Consider the following 17,093-nt stretch of genomic DNA (forward strand, 5'->3'; position numbering starts at 1 on the left):
AAAGGATATTTTTTTCTTTAATGACCCCTCTTTCCTCTTAGACCTCCCACATCATATGAGCCCACCCTCCCAGCCCAGGACTTCAGGCTAAATCTTACTTCTTGCCACTGCCAAGCATACGTCTAGCTATTCTGCCTGCTTGTACTGTCATCTTCTGGAACTACACATCATCTTAATATCTAATGCATGCAGTAAGTGCTCAATATATGTTTTGAATGGAGGAATTCAAGAATGGATGGATTAATTATTTAATCAATGGAAATACTGGTCAAGTCTATGCACTAACTATACCTGCCTTTAAACAAAAATATATGACAAAAAATTAATATGGCCAACACAAACAAAAGGTCTAAGTTTGGGGAGAAGCAACTAGAAACCCTCCAGGCAAAATTCTGGTGTATCTTTTTGTAATTTCTGTGTTGCTGGTGGGAATTTAAAATGACACAGCCACTGTGGAAAACAATACGGTGGTTTCTCAAAAAATTAAACATAGAATGACCATATTCCACTTCTGAGTATGTGTCTGAATGAATTAAAGCAGAATTAAACAGGTATTTGAATATACATGTTCATAGCAGTTTTATTCCCTATCATCAAAAGGTGGAAGTGACCAAAGTCCATCAGCAGATAAATGGATAAACAAAATCTACATACATACCATGGAATAATACTCAATATTACAAAGGAATGAAATTCTGACACATGCTACAATATGGATGAACTTTGAAAACATTAGGCCAAGTGAAATAAAGCAGACAGAGAAAGATAAATACTATATGATTCCACTTTACCTGAGATTCTTAGAGTAAAGCAATTCATAGAAACAGAAAATAGAATGGTGATTACTGGGTGCTTAGGGATGAGGAGAATATTGTTTAATGGGGTCAGAGCTTCAGTTTGAGAGGATATAAAATCCTGGATAGGGATGGTGGTGATGTTTACATAACAATGTGAATGTATTTAATGTCACAGAATTATATATTTTAGAATGGTTAAAATGATAAATTTTATTTTGTGTATATTATCACAATTTTTAAAAATCTCTTTTTGAAAGTAGTGGTGCTCCCAGCTACCTGGGAGGCTGAGGCAGGAGGATCAAAAGTTCAAGGCCAACTTATGCAACTCAGTGAGAACTTGTCTCAAAATAATTAGAGAAAGAGAGAGAGAGAGAGAGAGAGAGAGAGAGAGAGAGAGAGAGAGAGAGAGAGAGAGATATGAAGCATTGAGGATGTGTCTTAGTGCTAGAGCTCTTGCTTAGCACGTGTGAGACCCTGGGTTCAACTCAGCATTAAGCGTTTGCACATGGGCACACACCCACACACAAAGGGCTGGGGATGTAGCTCAATGCTTGCCTACCATGTGCGAGACCCTGGATCCAAGCAGGTCTCTCTCTCTCTCTCTCTCTCTCTCTCTCTCTCTCTCTCTCTCTCTCTCTCTCTCTCTCTCACACACACACACACACACACACACACACACACACACACACACACACACACACACATAGAATCTCCAAGGAGAATATTTTCAATGTAACTGATACCAGGATTGAACTGCTTCTCTAAGGCAAAAAGTATTCCTCCAATCTAATCTAAACCTTTCAGCTGAATGTTTTCTTATTTCTTACAGTTGCTTCATATTGTCCTGTCATTGGACCAAGGATGTTTACTCTCACCAGAGTAGAAATGAGCTTCTACAAGCTTCAAACATGAGCTTCCTTTCTGGATGATGTCACTGGCCATCTTTGGAACAGGTGTCTTTTTTTCACAATTGGATGGGTTTTAACAGACTCATTTTCCTGTCTTCTTATCAGAGGCAGCAAAATCTGTGGTCTGTGCAGCCAGGAGTAGAGTAAAGGTGAGTCAGTTTCATGGAAATCAACCTATAATTTCAGCTTCAGGAGAACAAGTCGGATAAGGCAGCATGAAGTAAGTATATGGGGGGCAGCAATAAAGAATATTGAATATCATTCCACAGTGTATATATGCATCAAAACATTACCTTGTATCCCATGAATATAAGCAACTATTATTTGTCAATTTAAAAATACAACTTAAACCTTGATTTCATTAATTCTGCTAACTGTGCTCTATACCAATAGTATAACATTGAAAAAAGGCAGAGACATACAAATCCTTTCGGGAATGACCTCAGAAAGTAAATAAATTTTATTTCTCTGAAAAAACAGATTGTGTTTTATTGGCCTCACTTATCTATTTTATTTGCCTAAATATGTCTTGCCTCTCACTTCTCTTTAATGTCAGCTCAGGTCTCGCCTGTGTGCAGAAATCATCTCCTGACTGCACTCCTGACTCCTGGAAGTGGACACTACTCTTCCTGTGCATCCCATTGCCCACACCCGTCCATTCTACACCTCCATGCACGATGACTTTTAACGATCTTAAAATCTTCACATGACTGCCAATCCAAACTTCTTACCAACTCACTCATCATACTTTTCCAGCCTCATCTTGTACCGATCCCCGCACACACCTTGCACACCAGCCTCACGGCTTGGCATTATGGACTGGAGTTTCCAGAATAGTGAGGCTCCTCTCCTTACCATCTTACCAGTTCTTTCTGCCTAGAAAACAGATGTGTACACCCATGTTCTCTTTTTCTGTCTCTCTCTGTCTCTTTCTTTCCACCCCGAGCCCAGCCACCATGGCTAATTCCTACTCCTACCTCAAGACTAGGATCCAAGGTCAAAACATCTGCTTGCTCTCACTTGCTCCCCAGTGGCCCACATTCTCCTTCTATTCTCTCCCTCCCCTAAGTCTTCTAGCTATAGTTAGGTGCCTTTCCTATCCCACCGCACCCTGCAGGTATCATATTACATATTTCACTGTGAGCGAGTTGAGAACAGGTCTGTGTCTTTGATCTGTTTCCCCATCACTTCAACAGAAGGCTTAGCAGATTTAGGGGTTCAGGGTGGAGATACAGTGCTAAGGGTAGAGGGAAAGTGCCAAGAGAGTTCAGAGAAGGTTGAGTCAAGGAGAGCTTCATGGAAAAAAAGTGGTATGTGAGTTCTATGTTATTGTCTCTACAATAATCCTGATAAATTCATTCCTCTTACATTTCAATCAACTTTTTTTTGCAATTGGTAAAACTAACTCTGAAAATAGATTCCACAATTATATAAACCTGACTATAGAATACAGATGTTTCTTAGATAATATAGCAATAAACTTGTGATTGAGAAGTTTTGAAACACCTACCTCAAGACTGACTGACACACATGAAATACAATGGCTTGGGGTTTTCCACTTGTGTTGGGTCATAAAGAAGGAAGTACTGTTTAGGGTAGCAGTTAAAAGAATGAATATTGGAATCACACATGCCTGGATTTAAATCTCAACTCTTCCCTTATAAAATCTACTAATGATAATTTTACTAAATGTTTCCTCATACATAAAATGGAGTAATAATATCCAGTCATTAATTGTAATGCTGCAGATAAAGCGATTGACACGGAACTTGGCAGATAGTGACACTCAGCATGGTGGTGGTGAACTCAAGGTGGCAGTGCTGGTGGACACCTTCAGATGGAGAAGATAGACAGATGGAGGCAGATGCACAGAGGCCATAGTAGAATGAGCTGCTTGAGTTTTCTCATCTCTTTCATTAAGACAGATTTCCTCAAACTGTGCTCCCATCAGACAACAGTGTCCTGGGAGCTGCTCCAAGGTGCTTTATAGGTAAAATCAAATCAAAGGGAACTTTTCCAAATTCATAGAAAAAAGTAAGTGGAATGCTTTCAATTTGAATTTTTTCCCTCTTTTTAAGGGAAAAATTGTCTGCTAGTGGATAATAGCAGATAACTGAATGAATAGCAAATAAAAATTAAGATTTTCAAATGTTTATTCAACAAATACTTTTTTTTTTTTTTTTTTTTGCAGTACAAGGGATTAAACCCAAGGCCTTGTGCATGCTAGGCAAGTGCTCTACCACCAAACTACCTCCCAGGCCAACAAATACTTGTTTTATAAGAGTTTTTTTTTTTTCCTCCTAAAGACCATAAATGTGTAGTTTCATCATTTTCCTGCTAGCATGATTACTCCTAGTTCATCTGGCAAAATTAAATATGACTTTATTTCATATTTTTCTGCAAAGAGCACCATGACATCCCCATCCCTGACCATCTGCAGAGGTACAGATCTGCTATTGCCATCAACCCTTTGACGCTTTGGAGATCTGATTTTTAAGACAAACTTAAGACTTCACTACATATTTATGAAGAGACTAACTCTCTTCTATCCCTGCAGAACTTAGAGGAGCATTTCCTTATATATGCAGATTTTAAAAACAAGCAATAAAATCTTGGTTGCCGCACACTTCTATTTTTTGTGGCCTAGTCTAGGAATAAAGGAGTACATCCACACCTCCTGGAGTAATAGTACACGAGGATGTCCCAAAGAGTGGGAATAAGAAATAGGAAATCCAGAGGAAGCATGTCCTGCTCTGGCCTTGGGCTCAACCAGTCACCAAGAGGGAAAAGCTAGACTGGGTGGCACATGACTGTAATTCCAGCAACTCAGGAGGCTAAGGGAGGATCACAAGTTCAAAGCCAGCCTCAGCAATCTAGCGAGGCCCTATCTCGAAATTAAATTTTCTTAAAATGGCTGGGGACGGAAGCTCAGTTGTAAAATGTTCCTGGATTCAATCCCCAGAACCAAAAAGAATAGGGTGGTCAGGGGTGGGGGTGGAGAATCAAGCTGTTCATAGCTAGTGACTAGGGAGCTACTCAGATTTTGGAAAACACAAGTGATTAACTCTTGACTCATCTTCCTCTCAGAAATCCCCAGAGGCTTAGAGTAACTTGTTTATTGCTTGTTCCTGATAAGTAAGAGTCTAGAACATGTCTAGGTGTTGACAGGCACCTATGCTGTCACATAGCTTTGGGTAGCCCTCATCTCACCGTATGGCTCAGCACTGTTTCCATGTTCATCCTTGTGCATCATCCATGGTTACTCAGAGGTGTAAAGGAAAGGAATTTGGGGATCTTACTGTTCAGTCACAAAGAGAAAGGTCCAAAGAACATGGCATGAATTTGGGGACCCAAATCCAGCTTTTCAAGGTGGTCTCACCCTGCTGAGAGTCTGGATGAACACATCAGTTTGAGCCAAATTTTATGCTTCACACTCAAGGAGCTATCATAATCATACATTTAATTCATATTTTATTAATTGTTCATCTTAATTCCTACATTTATTGCTGTGAAGTGAATCTGATATGCTCACAAAAACAGCTAAATTTATAAGAAAAGTTTGAAAGGTAGCTTTAGTTTTAAACAAGAAGAATTCAGAAACTTCTTGGAAAAAATTTCCTGAAAACTCCTACTTCTCACTATAGCTACTGCACCACGATATTATTAAATATGCCACAAATAGATTGGGGTATAGCTCAATGGCAAAGTCTTTGCTTAGCATGCAGAAGGCCCTACGTTCGAACTCCAGTACTTCGAAAGGAAGGAAGGGAAGGAGGGAGAGAGAGAGGGAGGGAGGGAGGAAAATAAACCACAAAGTCAAAATGGGTGCCACAGTCTAGGAGAAGGTATTTATAATATGTATAACTCACGAAGAAAATGAATTAAGAAAAAGATAATCCCAAGTTTAAAATGGTCAAGAGATTTGAAAAGAGGATAACTAAATGTTAAGAAATGCATGAAAAGATAGGAACTTCATTAGGAATCAGGGAAATTCAATTCAAACTGCAATGAGATACGACCACACACCTGCCAGAATGATACAAGGGTTAGTGTGAATTAGAGCGTTGGGAAGTCTCACAGTGGGATCAACCACTGGGAGTTCTGGCATTGCTCACCAAGGTCAAGTGCACAAACACTCTGTCATCCAGCCCGTGCCCCTGTAGGTATACATCCTGCAGGAATTGTGTGCATGTGCTCAACAAAGAAGTGTACAAAAAAGTTTATAGCAGCATTTTTTTGTTAGTCAAAGTCTAAAACAATTCAGACCCTAGAGTGCTCGCCTAGCACGTGTGAGGCCCTGGGTTCGATCCTCAGCACCATATAAAAATAAATAAATAAAGTAAAGATATTGTGTCCAACTACAATTAAAAATATATATATATATTAAAAAGAAAGTAGGAAAAGTGTTTCAAGATGTGTTCCTTTATTTATATTCAGGAATTTTGAGGCAGCAACAAACTTTTCTACACATTGTATGTTAGCTATATAATATACATGTATTGAAATTTTTTTTCCTTTTTAAAATTAAGTATGTAATTTTTAGAGCACTTTTAAGTTTATAGAAAATCTGAAGAGAAAATACCAAGAGTTTCCACATATGCCTTTACCTGTAACACATACACACACATACACACACACAATGGGCATCTTACATCATTAGTGTGGCACATTTGTTTCATTTGGTGAGTCAATATCAACATACTACTTTTAACTAAAGTCTATAGTTTGCATAAGGGTTCACTCTATGCTGCACATCATATGGATCTGTACAAATGTATAGTTATACATGTTCTTCATCACAGCCAAATATGTCATTTAAATTTAACATGGTGTTTCACTGCTTACCTCCATACAGTTTGCTTAATGATTATTCTGCTTCATTGCTGACCCATTTATTTTTTTTTTCCTTTAGAATTGGAGCTATTTCCAAATTTCTTTTTATGTTTTTAGCCAATGGCATAAGTTAAGTAACATCAAAATAAAGATTTAGGGCGAAGTACTAGAGCCAAAGATATTGGTTTCCAGGCCTAAAATTTCAGAACTAACTCACCTTCTACTTGTCTTTGACAGTTGGAAGATGTGTCAAAATTCCAGTGAAAGGTTTCTTTGTAATGTTTCAGGGAAGACCTGCCATGGGCCATTCTATCCACAGCCCCCACACAGAGGTTCTCTGAGTCATGCTCTGAATCAACCTGAGGCTCAGAACAGGATTCGCCAGTTCCTGCTCCAGGCACAGTCATCCCAGGAGATTCAGTCTACCTTGCTGTGTGACCATGGACCACACTCAACCTGGACAGGATGCTCCCAACACATCTGTCTTCCTTTCCCTTCTGGATTCCTCAGGGCAGCATCTCAGAAATGACAAATGCCCTCTCAAAGAGGAAGGTAGTGGCACTCCCCTGCCCTATTCACAAAGAAGCAGCAGGATTTCTAATCCCACCTGCTGGGGAGACTGAGGTAGGAGGATCTGAGTTCAAAGCCAGTCTCAGCAAATGCAAAGCACTAAGCAACTTAGTGAGGCCCTGTCTCTAAATAAAATACAGAATAGGGCTGGGGATGTAGCTCAGTGGCCCAGTGCCCCTGAGTTCAATCCCCAGTACTAAAAAAAAAAAAAAGAAAAGAAAAATACTCAGGACAAAGGGTAGTCCTGCATTTTTGCATTTTGGTTTTAGAGTGAACTTTGTTGACTGTGTAACTATGAACACTAGATAAAAGAATATCTCACTATTTAGTCACTGAATAAAGAACAAATATGGGAATATCGATTATATGTTAGAAGAAGAGAGAGCAGATATACTCAATATATTTTAAAAATAACCAAACAACATCACAGAAACAGAATTCATAAATAGAATAGATGAAATCCAAAGTTAAGAATAAAATCAATAGGGTAAAAATGGGAGTTCATAATCCAATTGAATCAAATGTATGAAATACGATATGTCAAGAACTTTGTAATGTTTTGAACAACTAATAAAAAAAAAGAAGAAGAAGAATGGTAATATTAGTTCATTGATGAAATTCATTTAAATCTTAAAAAAAATAAAACTCTAGGCAAAAGTTAAAAAAAAAAAAGAATAAAATCAAAAGCAACCCAGGGGTGTGGGTATAGTTCAGTGGTAGTTTGCTTGAACAGCAGGCATGAGGTCCTGGTTTAATCCCTAGCAACCTCCACCCCCACAAAAAAACACCTCAAAATTGAGATGGGTTTAAAATCACCACTAGCACAAACTCTTTATAATTGTCTGGTTTACAATTGTTGGTAAACCAATTTCAAAACAACTGAGCTGCCTTTGATATTATTCTTTACTTTGAATCTCATCAGAGCATTGGAAATGATTAGATTCATGCATACCCTAAGCTTAATGAGGTTTTTCCCCATGGAAATATTAAAGCAATAAGATTATGGAGGAATATCTAGGACTCTAGGAAATAAAACTACATGCTGGGTGCAAGGGTGCCTGTATTTCCAGCTACTTGGGAGGCTGAGGCAGGAGGATTGCAAGTTGAAGGAGAGCTTGGGCAATTTAGAGAGACCCTGTCTCAATTTTAAAAAGGGGGTGGGAGGCTGGGGATGTGGCTCTAGTGGTAGCATGCTCGACTGGCACGCGTGCGGCCCGGGTTCGATCCTCAGCACCACATACAAACAAAGATGTTGTGTCCGCCGAAAACTAAAAAATAAATATTAAAAAATTCTCTCTTTTAAAAAAAATAAAATAAAAATAAAAAGGGGGTGGGGATCTAGCTCAGTGGTAAAGCACTCCTGGGTTAAATCTTCACTACCAAGAGCAAAAAGAAAACTAAAACAGATGAAAATTATTGTTGATAATTTTTACTATGTATTTGTATTTCTACAATCATGATGATGATTACCTATTAATAAATAAAACAGCTCCTCCAGGAGCTATAATAAAGCAGTGTGTGTGTGTGTGTGTGTGTGTGTGTGTGTGTGTGTGTGTGTGTTCCATGACTTTGAGTTATGATGAAAAGAACTTCACATTCTTTAACTCAGATTTTCTCCTGTATCATTTTCCTCTGCATGAAGTATACAGGAGTTTTTAAAGTAGTTCAAATTATATTTCTTTCCTCTGTCATTTACCTTTGTTGTTAGAGATTTCCATCTATCAGATCACAAGTCTTCTTCTAAAATAGACAATCTACAAAATTACATTTCTTTTCTGAAAATGTTCTTGCTTGATGGGACATCATCAACTTTAGGAGAAGTTGAAAGGCCTATGAGATACCAGTAGGATTCCCTGCTCTGAGGCCAATTCCAGTCTGTTCTCTGCTTTTTGAAGGGCAAACTCGTGCATATTTAGGCACGTAGAGCTGCACAAATATAAACTCCGGTAATGGAAAACAGGGTTCATCCATGGAGTCAGCATGATTTATAGGATGTCAGAATATCTGAAAATGAGTCATGTGATCATTCAATTTGCCATGTGGTGGGTATCATTTGTTTTATTAGAATAGATGTGTTGAGCCGCTCGAGGTAATGCCTGCCTGTAATTCCAGCAACTCAGGAGGCTGAGACAGGTGGATCATAAGTTCCAGACCAACCTGCATAACTTAGTGACAGCTTGTCTCAAAATAAAAATTTTAAAAAGGCCTAGGTATGTAGGTTGGGTGTGACACAAGCCTGCAATCCCAGTGACTTAAAAGACTGAGGCAGGAGAATGACAAGTTTGAGGCCAGCCTCAGCAATTTAGTGAGTCCTTAAGCAACTTAGCAGCACCACAATCAATCAATCAATAAATAAATAAACAGACAAACAAACAAACAATTGATGAAAAATAGTTTTTAAAAAAATATTGCCAAAAAAACCACATGCCTCCAGTCTCCGCGCCATGGGTGTCAGTGGCGAGAGATCACCTGTGTTTGTTTTCACAGCCTGCTTCAGGTGCTGACTGAGGTCGTTCCCACCAGAAAGGAAAAAAATCCAGGGGATCTCAGAAACCTGGGGTGTATAAATTGTTACTAAGCCAGGCACCGTGGCACAGACCTGTAATCTCAGCAAGGTTGAGGCAGGAGAACCCCAAGTTCCAGACAAGCATTGGCAACTTAAAAAGACTGTCTGAAAAATAAATAAATAAATAAAAATGGTTGGGATGTAGCTCAATGGTAAAACGCCCGGGGTTCAATCTCCAGTACCGAAAAACAAATTAAAAGTAGATCGGTGCTAAGCATGTGGCTACAGCTGCCTTAATGAATAGCAGGTGCTTTTCCTGGTTTAAAAAAAAATTACAGCAGTCCTCTAAGCCTCTTTTTGGAACAAGTGTTGATAAAGCAAATTTTTTTCTGGAAAATGTTCTTATCATATATCTAAGCACCCTTCAAAACTACCTGATGTCAGCATGGCTTTTCCAGTCCCTTACAAAGATGGAATAGTTCTTACAGCTTTCCCCCGTGGGCTAAAATGTACCTCCCACAAATAAAATCAAGGAGTGTCTGCATCTTGCCTTTACCTGAAAATGTCTTGGGTTTACAGTCATGACATGTCATCCCTCAAAGAGATTAGAGCATCAAACTTAAAATAAGCTGGCAAGAGAATCCCAAAAAGAAACATACAATAAGTTACAAGACTACAAAAACTTCAGGACCAGCCGAGCAAGCAAGAGCTTGTTCCTTGACCTTCCTAAGGCAAAACAGGAAATCGTTCCCCGTGGGAAAAACAAATGAACCTCATTTCAGAGCCTCTTCTTTTAAGTGCTATGAGTTTTGGAATGGAGGTATGGCTCAATGCTAGAGCACTTGCCCTGTATGCATGAGGCTCTGGGTTCCATTCCTAGCACCACAAAAATCAAAAGCATACAAAATAACCTATGAGGTTGGGAACAAGGAGATTATTCACACTTTTTATTTTCGCCAACTGCTGTACAGTTGGTGGTACTCCACAGTGGGAGCTAACCCAGCTGTTGATATTATGCACAGGAATGGCTGGGGAAAAAAAAAAAAAACAGAAAATGTGCTCGTCAGCCCTTTCTCTCATCACATCAACAAAACATTTAGAGTCTAATCCAAATTGCTTGCAGTTAAGAAAACACTGGAAGGGAGGTGGAATAAGATGAAAAAGGGCTCCAGCACTTTGGAGGGCTCTAGGTTCATTCTACCCCTTCCAATTTGAGAAAAAACTAACCTAAAATATTCTTCTGACTCTCTTAACTACCCTCTTCTTTGCCTCTCCTCAATTCCCTTCTCTTCTCTGTTGCCTTCATAATTTTCTTCTTTATTTTTCCCCCTTCATACTTCTTTCCTCTTCTTCCCTCTTCCCTCCTCTTCTCACTCCACCTTCAATGAACACTCAGAGGGAGCCCAGGACAGATCAGGCCCTGCAGATACAAAGACAACACAACAGCGGAGTCTCGGCCACTAGGAAGGGACAGAGGAGGAGAGAGAGGTCACAGGTTCTGATTTTCAACATGTTGAGTTCAAAGTACCAGCAGGTCATCCATGAAGGTAGCCAGAGGTTGGGAATGCTAATGAGGAGCTCAGGAGAGAGGATGTTTTATTGAATCTGATACATATTTTGTTTGGAATTGGGAATAGAGATAAAACCCAGTCCATTTCAAGCAAGAGTAAAGAGTTGGTAGCCAGGAGTGGTGGCGCACACCTGTAATCCCAGTGGTTTGGGAGGCTGAGGAAGGAGGATCACAAGTTCAAAGCCAGGCTCAGCAAAATCAAGGTGCTAAGCAATTCAGTGAAAACTTGTCTAAATAAAATGCAAAATAGAGCTGGGGGTGTGGCTCAGTGGTCAAGTGACCCTGAGTTCAATCCACGGTAACCCCCACCCCCCAAAAAAAGAACTGGTGGTGGGGATGGTAAGTATGAGGAGATATTATTAAGAAAAGAGGTCAGATTTGCCCCAGATGGAGGAAAGGGACAAGTTAGCTCCTTGGCTCCACAGAGCAGACCTACCAGGTGGCTTCTAAGGGGTTGGCCTCTTGAATCTCTGTCAATGCCAAGATGTTCCTGCCAGTCTCACTCATAGAGTGGTAGCTTTTTTAAAATATTTATTTTGTTGTTTTAGGTGGACACAATATCTTTATTTTATTTTTACGTGGTGCTGGGAATCGAACCCGGTGCCTCACGCATGCTAGGCGAGCGCACTACCACTTGAGCCACATCCCCAGACCCAGAGTGGTAGATTTTCTGATTTGTGTTTCCTTTACTCTAATTTGTTTTTGATCTTCGAGTAGCAGAACAATTTCCATTTCTTTATGAGAAGAGGAAATCCCTGGTTACTTTGCCGTCTCATTCCCTTGAGGCTTAACGCTGTACATACTCTGCAAAATAGCCATTGATCTCTTCCATTTCTTCCCATACATTTTGTGGTGCCAGAAACAAGGCTGGGGATGTTCTAGGATGAATGTGCAGACTTTAATGAAGGCTAGAGTACAGCAGACTGCAAGGATTTCCTGAGAATACAAGTAGATCCTCACTGCAGTCTTCTGTCCTATGCGACCTCAGGAAATTAGCTTTCTGCTCCAGAAACACTTGCCAGTTTTTTGCAATAAAATCCCCTTTCTTAGCTCTTGGAAATTCCCTCCCACCCTGCTCTCTCCAACTCTATTTGTTTGAGCATCAGAGAAAACTCAGGTCTCTCTCTTCTAACCTAAAATAATCCACATAGGCTGATTAAATAGGTTAAAATTTACACAAATAACTTGACCCTCTCAGTCCTTTCTCAGATGCCTGAGTTCACCTACACAAACCCAAAATGGAAACCCAAGGGGCACATACTTGCATTTTTATTCCTTTAAAGGAAAAGTCCTCTTTTGTGCTTTCTCTGTGACAGTTACCATTAAGAAAACTGGCAGCCTTGAGCATTGGTGGGATTCCCCTGTAGTAAAGCAACATGTTATGAGCAACTTGGATATTTCTTTTCAGTGATAGCTGGGTTTATTCTCCCAGGTCTTCAATTTAGGTTTTGCTTCCAAAATTACCTTTTCAAACATTGTAATTCAAATTATGATAATATATCATCAGTCACCTCTCAAACCTTCTTCAGGATACTCTTGCAAGTTACATGGGATTATTATAAATACTTACATTGAAGTTAATGCTGCTTCTTGTTTGTTTTAGAAGAGGAAAGGATTATTTATTGGGTGTTTTTTTCTTTTAGCCATTTAAAAACTTGATTAAGTATTCTAGCTGAAGGCCCAGGAAGTAGATCATAGATCATAGTAGATTTGAGATCATCAGAAACGATAATATTTTCCTTTAAATTTTAATACCTCACTTCAGGTAATCTTCCTGCTGTGGCTGTTTTATCTAATGTAGATGAAATGACATAATCTGATACATGTAAGGTATATAAAAAAAATCTTGTAAAATGCATTTGATTTTTTGCTTCCCTTTGAAGTATACGGTGATTTCAAGGAAATTTATGGTTTTGTGGTTCATCTGGCTTTTTATTATTGCTAGTGTGGAAGCAGTGCTCATTTCAGTCTTGTATATTCCATACACATGTAGAAAATCTCAATTTAAAAAGAAAATCAATAGTACTGGGCACAGTGGTACATGCGTGTAATTCTAGCTACTCAGGAGACTGAGGCAGCAGGACAGCAAGTTGAAGAACAGCCTGAATAATTTAGGAGTATTTGACTCAAAACAAAATAAAAAGGACTGGGGATTAGCTCAATGGTAAAGTGCTTGCCTAGCATGTACGAGGCCCTGGATTCAGTTTCCAGTACCCAAAAACAAACAAACAAACAAAAAATTGTTCCTTTATCCTGTCCTAATATTACAGCATTAAAAATCATTCAAAATTTACCTGTGCAGTAATGAAATTTCTTCTTTTTTGGTTTACCTATTCTGGAATGCCCACTTTTAAATGAGGAAGAAATGCAGTGGGTTTTTCCTGTTATTAGGTGACTCTTTTCAGAAAGAAGTAGTCTGGCTCTTTTTATTACTACTTGTGTGACAAAAATGATTGACAGTGGTAATATCCATCATAACCTCTGTGATCTCATTTGAGAATGTTCTGTGGGTAGATCTCTCCATTTCTTCCCCAGTAGCAACATTAAATAGTAAGAAAATACTATTTGTTCTATATGTTGCAATATTTGAGATTTATCCTCTTGGAAAGATGAACATTAATATTTGAGATTTATCCTCTTGGAAAGATGAACATTACAAGTTAAGGGTGATTCACTTCACAACCATGAATTTCATTTTTTTTCCCCATAGAATATAAATCATTAATGCTGTGGTGAGTGTTGATGAACTTTGGTCTTATACAGAAAAACTGACCAAGAATTTTCAGAATGTTTGGGGAAGTGCACAGTAGGGGTCTTTGCACAGCAATCTCTGTGGACTGAGAACATATTACACATTCCTGTGTTCACAGTGGTTGCCTCCCTATTTTGTCCCCCAAAATGTTCACCTTCATCCATTGTCCTTGTCAGTAATGGACGTAGGAAGATATGTGACCCATTTCTTGCCTAATGGTACATAAAGAAAAGTCAGCCAAGGGACTTTTGAGATAGGTTTATTGCTTTGAAGGAGTCAAGAAAGAGAATGCTCTGCTCTTTCCTCTCTCAGGTCATGATTAGGTGTGTTTGCCATCTGACCTGCTGAAGCACTGCGGCCACAGGGGAATCTCCACAGTGAGGAGCTGGGATTGGAAGTGTCTCTGCTCCTCAGTGACCACACCAAGAGCCTGAATAAACAGCCATGGAGCCCCCATACCTCTGGACACCATGTGTGTGAGATAACAAACTTATCAATTAAGCCAGTTTGAATTGATACTTTCAGCTATTGAAGTTGAAAGCATCCTCACTGATACATAATTAGCAACAGTGTTCTCCAAATACATGCAGGTGTTGTTGTAAAGAATAAATACGTCCCTCCAGTCAGATGGCAATCACCAAGAATACGGACAACAATATGTTGGTGTATTTCCTCACATCCTTTGGTGAGGATGTGAGGAAAAGGCACACTACATTGCTGGTGGGACTGCAAATTGGTGCAACCACTCTGCAGTACAGAGATTCCTCAGAAAGCCTGGAATGAAATCACCATTTGACCCAGCTATCCCACTCCTCAGCATATACCCAAAGGACTTAAAATCAGCCATGTCAATGTTTATAGAAGCTCAATTCACAATAGCTAAACTAAGGAACCAACCTAGGTACCCTTCAGTAGATGAATGGACAAAGAAAATGTGGTAAATATATTCGATATAATATTCCTCAGCTTTAAAGAAGAATAAAATTATATCATTTGCTGGTAAATGGATGGAGTTGGAGAATATCAGGCTAAGTGAAATAAGCCAATCCCCCAAAAAACAAAGACCAAATATTTTCTCTGATATGCAGATGCTAATTCACAATAAGGGTTGGGGGGCACTAGGTAAGAACAGAGTTACTCTACATTACGTATAGGGGAATGAAGGGAGGGGAGGGGATATGAGGATAGGAAGGATAGTAGAATTAAACAGACATTGTTACCTTATGTACATATATGACTGCATGACTGATGTGATTCTACAACATGTACAATCAGAAAATTGAGAAATTATACCCCATTTATGTATGATATATGAAAGTGCATAAATGCATTCTACTGTCATGTATAACTAATTAAAACAAATTAAAAGTTTAAAAATATATTTAAAAAACTGTTGTAAATATTATTGAAGTCAAAATAGCCACCTAGAATTCCTCAAATTTTCAACTAAATAATTTGAAATCATAGGAAAAAACATTCTTTTCTTTAAGGAAACAGAATACAAGTGCTGGTTACCTGTGACAAAACACAGAAAAAAGTTTCCAGCCCCCTTTCAGTGAGTAAAAAGAATTTTGGTAAAATTTTTGAACAAATTTCTAAAGTCTTCCTTCAAGTGTATATGAAATATTAAGAACATCAATCAACAAACATATGAAAAAATGTTCAACATCTCTAGTAATTAGAGAAATGCAAATTAAAACTACTTTAAGATTTCATCTCACAACAATCAGAATGGCAGTTATCCAGAATACAGACAACAATAAATGTTGGTGAGGATGTGGGGGAAAAGGCACACTCATACATTGCTAGTAGGTCTGCAAATTGGTGCAACCAATCTAGAAAGTTGTATGGAGATTCCTTAGAAAACTTGGAATGGAACCACCATTTGACCTAGCTATCCCACTCCTCAGTCTATGCCCAAAGGACTTAAAAACAGCATACTATAGTAACACAGCCACATCAATGTTTATAGCAGCTCAATTCTCAATAGCTAAACTGTGGAAGCAACCTAGATGCCCTTCAATAGATGGATAGATAAAGAAACTGTGGTATATATACACAATGGAATATTATTCAGCATAAAATTATGGCATTTGCAGGTAAATGGATGGAGTTGGAGAACATCATGCTAAGTGAAGTAAGCCAATCCCAAAAAACCAAAGGCTGATCCATAATGGGGCGGGGGAGGGGGCATGGGAAAAATGGAGAAGCTTTGATGGGGCAAAGGGGAGGGAGAGGTAGGGAGGGGCATGGGGGCAGAAAAGATGGTGGCATGAAATGGACATCATTACCCTAGGTGATGTATGACTGCATGTGTGGTACAACGCTACATCGTGTAGAACTAGAGAAATGAAAAGTTGTGCTGCAATTGTGTACGATGAACCAAAATGCGTTCTGCTGTCCTATAAACCTAGTTAAACTTAATTAATTAAGACTATCTGGAATATAAACAAACCTCAACATATTTAAAGGAATTAAAAGCATACCAAGTATATTCTCTGACTACAATAAAATTAAACTAGAAATTAATAACAGAATATTTGGAAAGTCCCCCCAAATAATTGAAGATTAAATAACATATCCATGTGTTAAAGAGAAGTCACAAGGAATATTACAAAATATCTCGAATCAAATGAAAATGAAAACACAGTACATTAAAATTGCAATAAAAGCAAAGCTTAAAGATACATTTATAGCAGATGTTGTAGTAGAAAAGAACAAACATCTCAAATTAATTATCTAATTTGCCATCTTAAGAAGTAAAAACAGGGGCTGGGGATGTGGCTCAAGCGGTAGCGCGCTCGCCTAGCATGCGTGCGGCCCAGGTTCGATCCTCAGCAGCACCACATGCCAACAAAGATGTTGTGTCCGCCGAGAACTAAGAAAAAATAAATAAATGTTAAAATTCTCTCTCTCTCTCTCTCTCTCTGTGCCCCCCTCTCTCTCACTCTCTCTTTAAAAAAAAAAAAAAAAAAGAAGTAAAAACAAAAACAAGAACAAAAAAAGACCTAGTAGGAAATTTGCTAACAAAATAACAAAGAGAAAAGAAGAAATTGAGGACACCAAAATAGTAAGGGTCAATAATAGTGATAATAAATAATTAAACTTTGATAAAATCATTAAAACTCTAGTCTGACTTATTTTTAAAGGGGGACAC

General features: G+C 38.7%; 1 long non-coding RNA gene across 2 annotated transcripts in view; it reads right to left on the minus strand.

The window, feature by feature from the left end:
• Positions 1 to 1,386: 1,386 nt before the first annotated feature.
• LOC144364876 (uncharacterized) overlaps positions 1,387 to 17,093 on the minus strand; it is a 36,767-nt gene continuing 21,060 nt past the window's right edge. Inside the window, exon 3 of one of the 2 annotated variants that reach the window (XR_013422994.1) lies at positions 1,387 to 1,829. This is a non-coding gene — a long non-coding RNA (uncharacterized LOC144364876). Of the gene's footprint in view, positions 1,830 to 14,179; positions 16,815 to 17,093 lie in introns of those variants that run through there. The other variant, XR_013423004.1, reaches the window with a different exon arrangement.

This window comes from Ictidomys tridecemlineatus, chromosome 1 (genome assembly GCF_052094955.1).
Source record: "Ictidomys tridecemlineatus isolate mIctTri1 chromosome 1, mIctTri1.hap1, whole genome shotgun sequence".
Classification (NCBI taxonomy): domain Eukaryota; kingdom Metazoa; phylum Chordata; class Mammalia; order Rodentia; family Sciuridae; genus Ictidomys; species Ictidomys tridecemlineatus.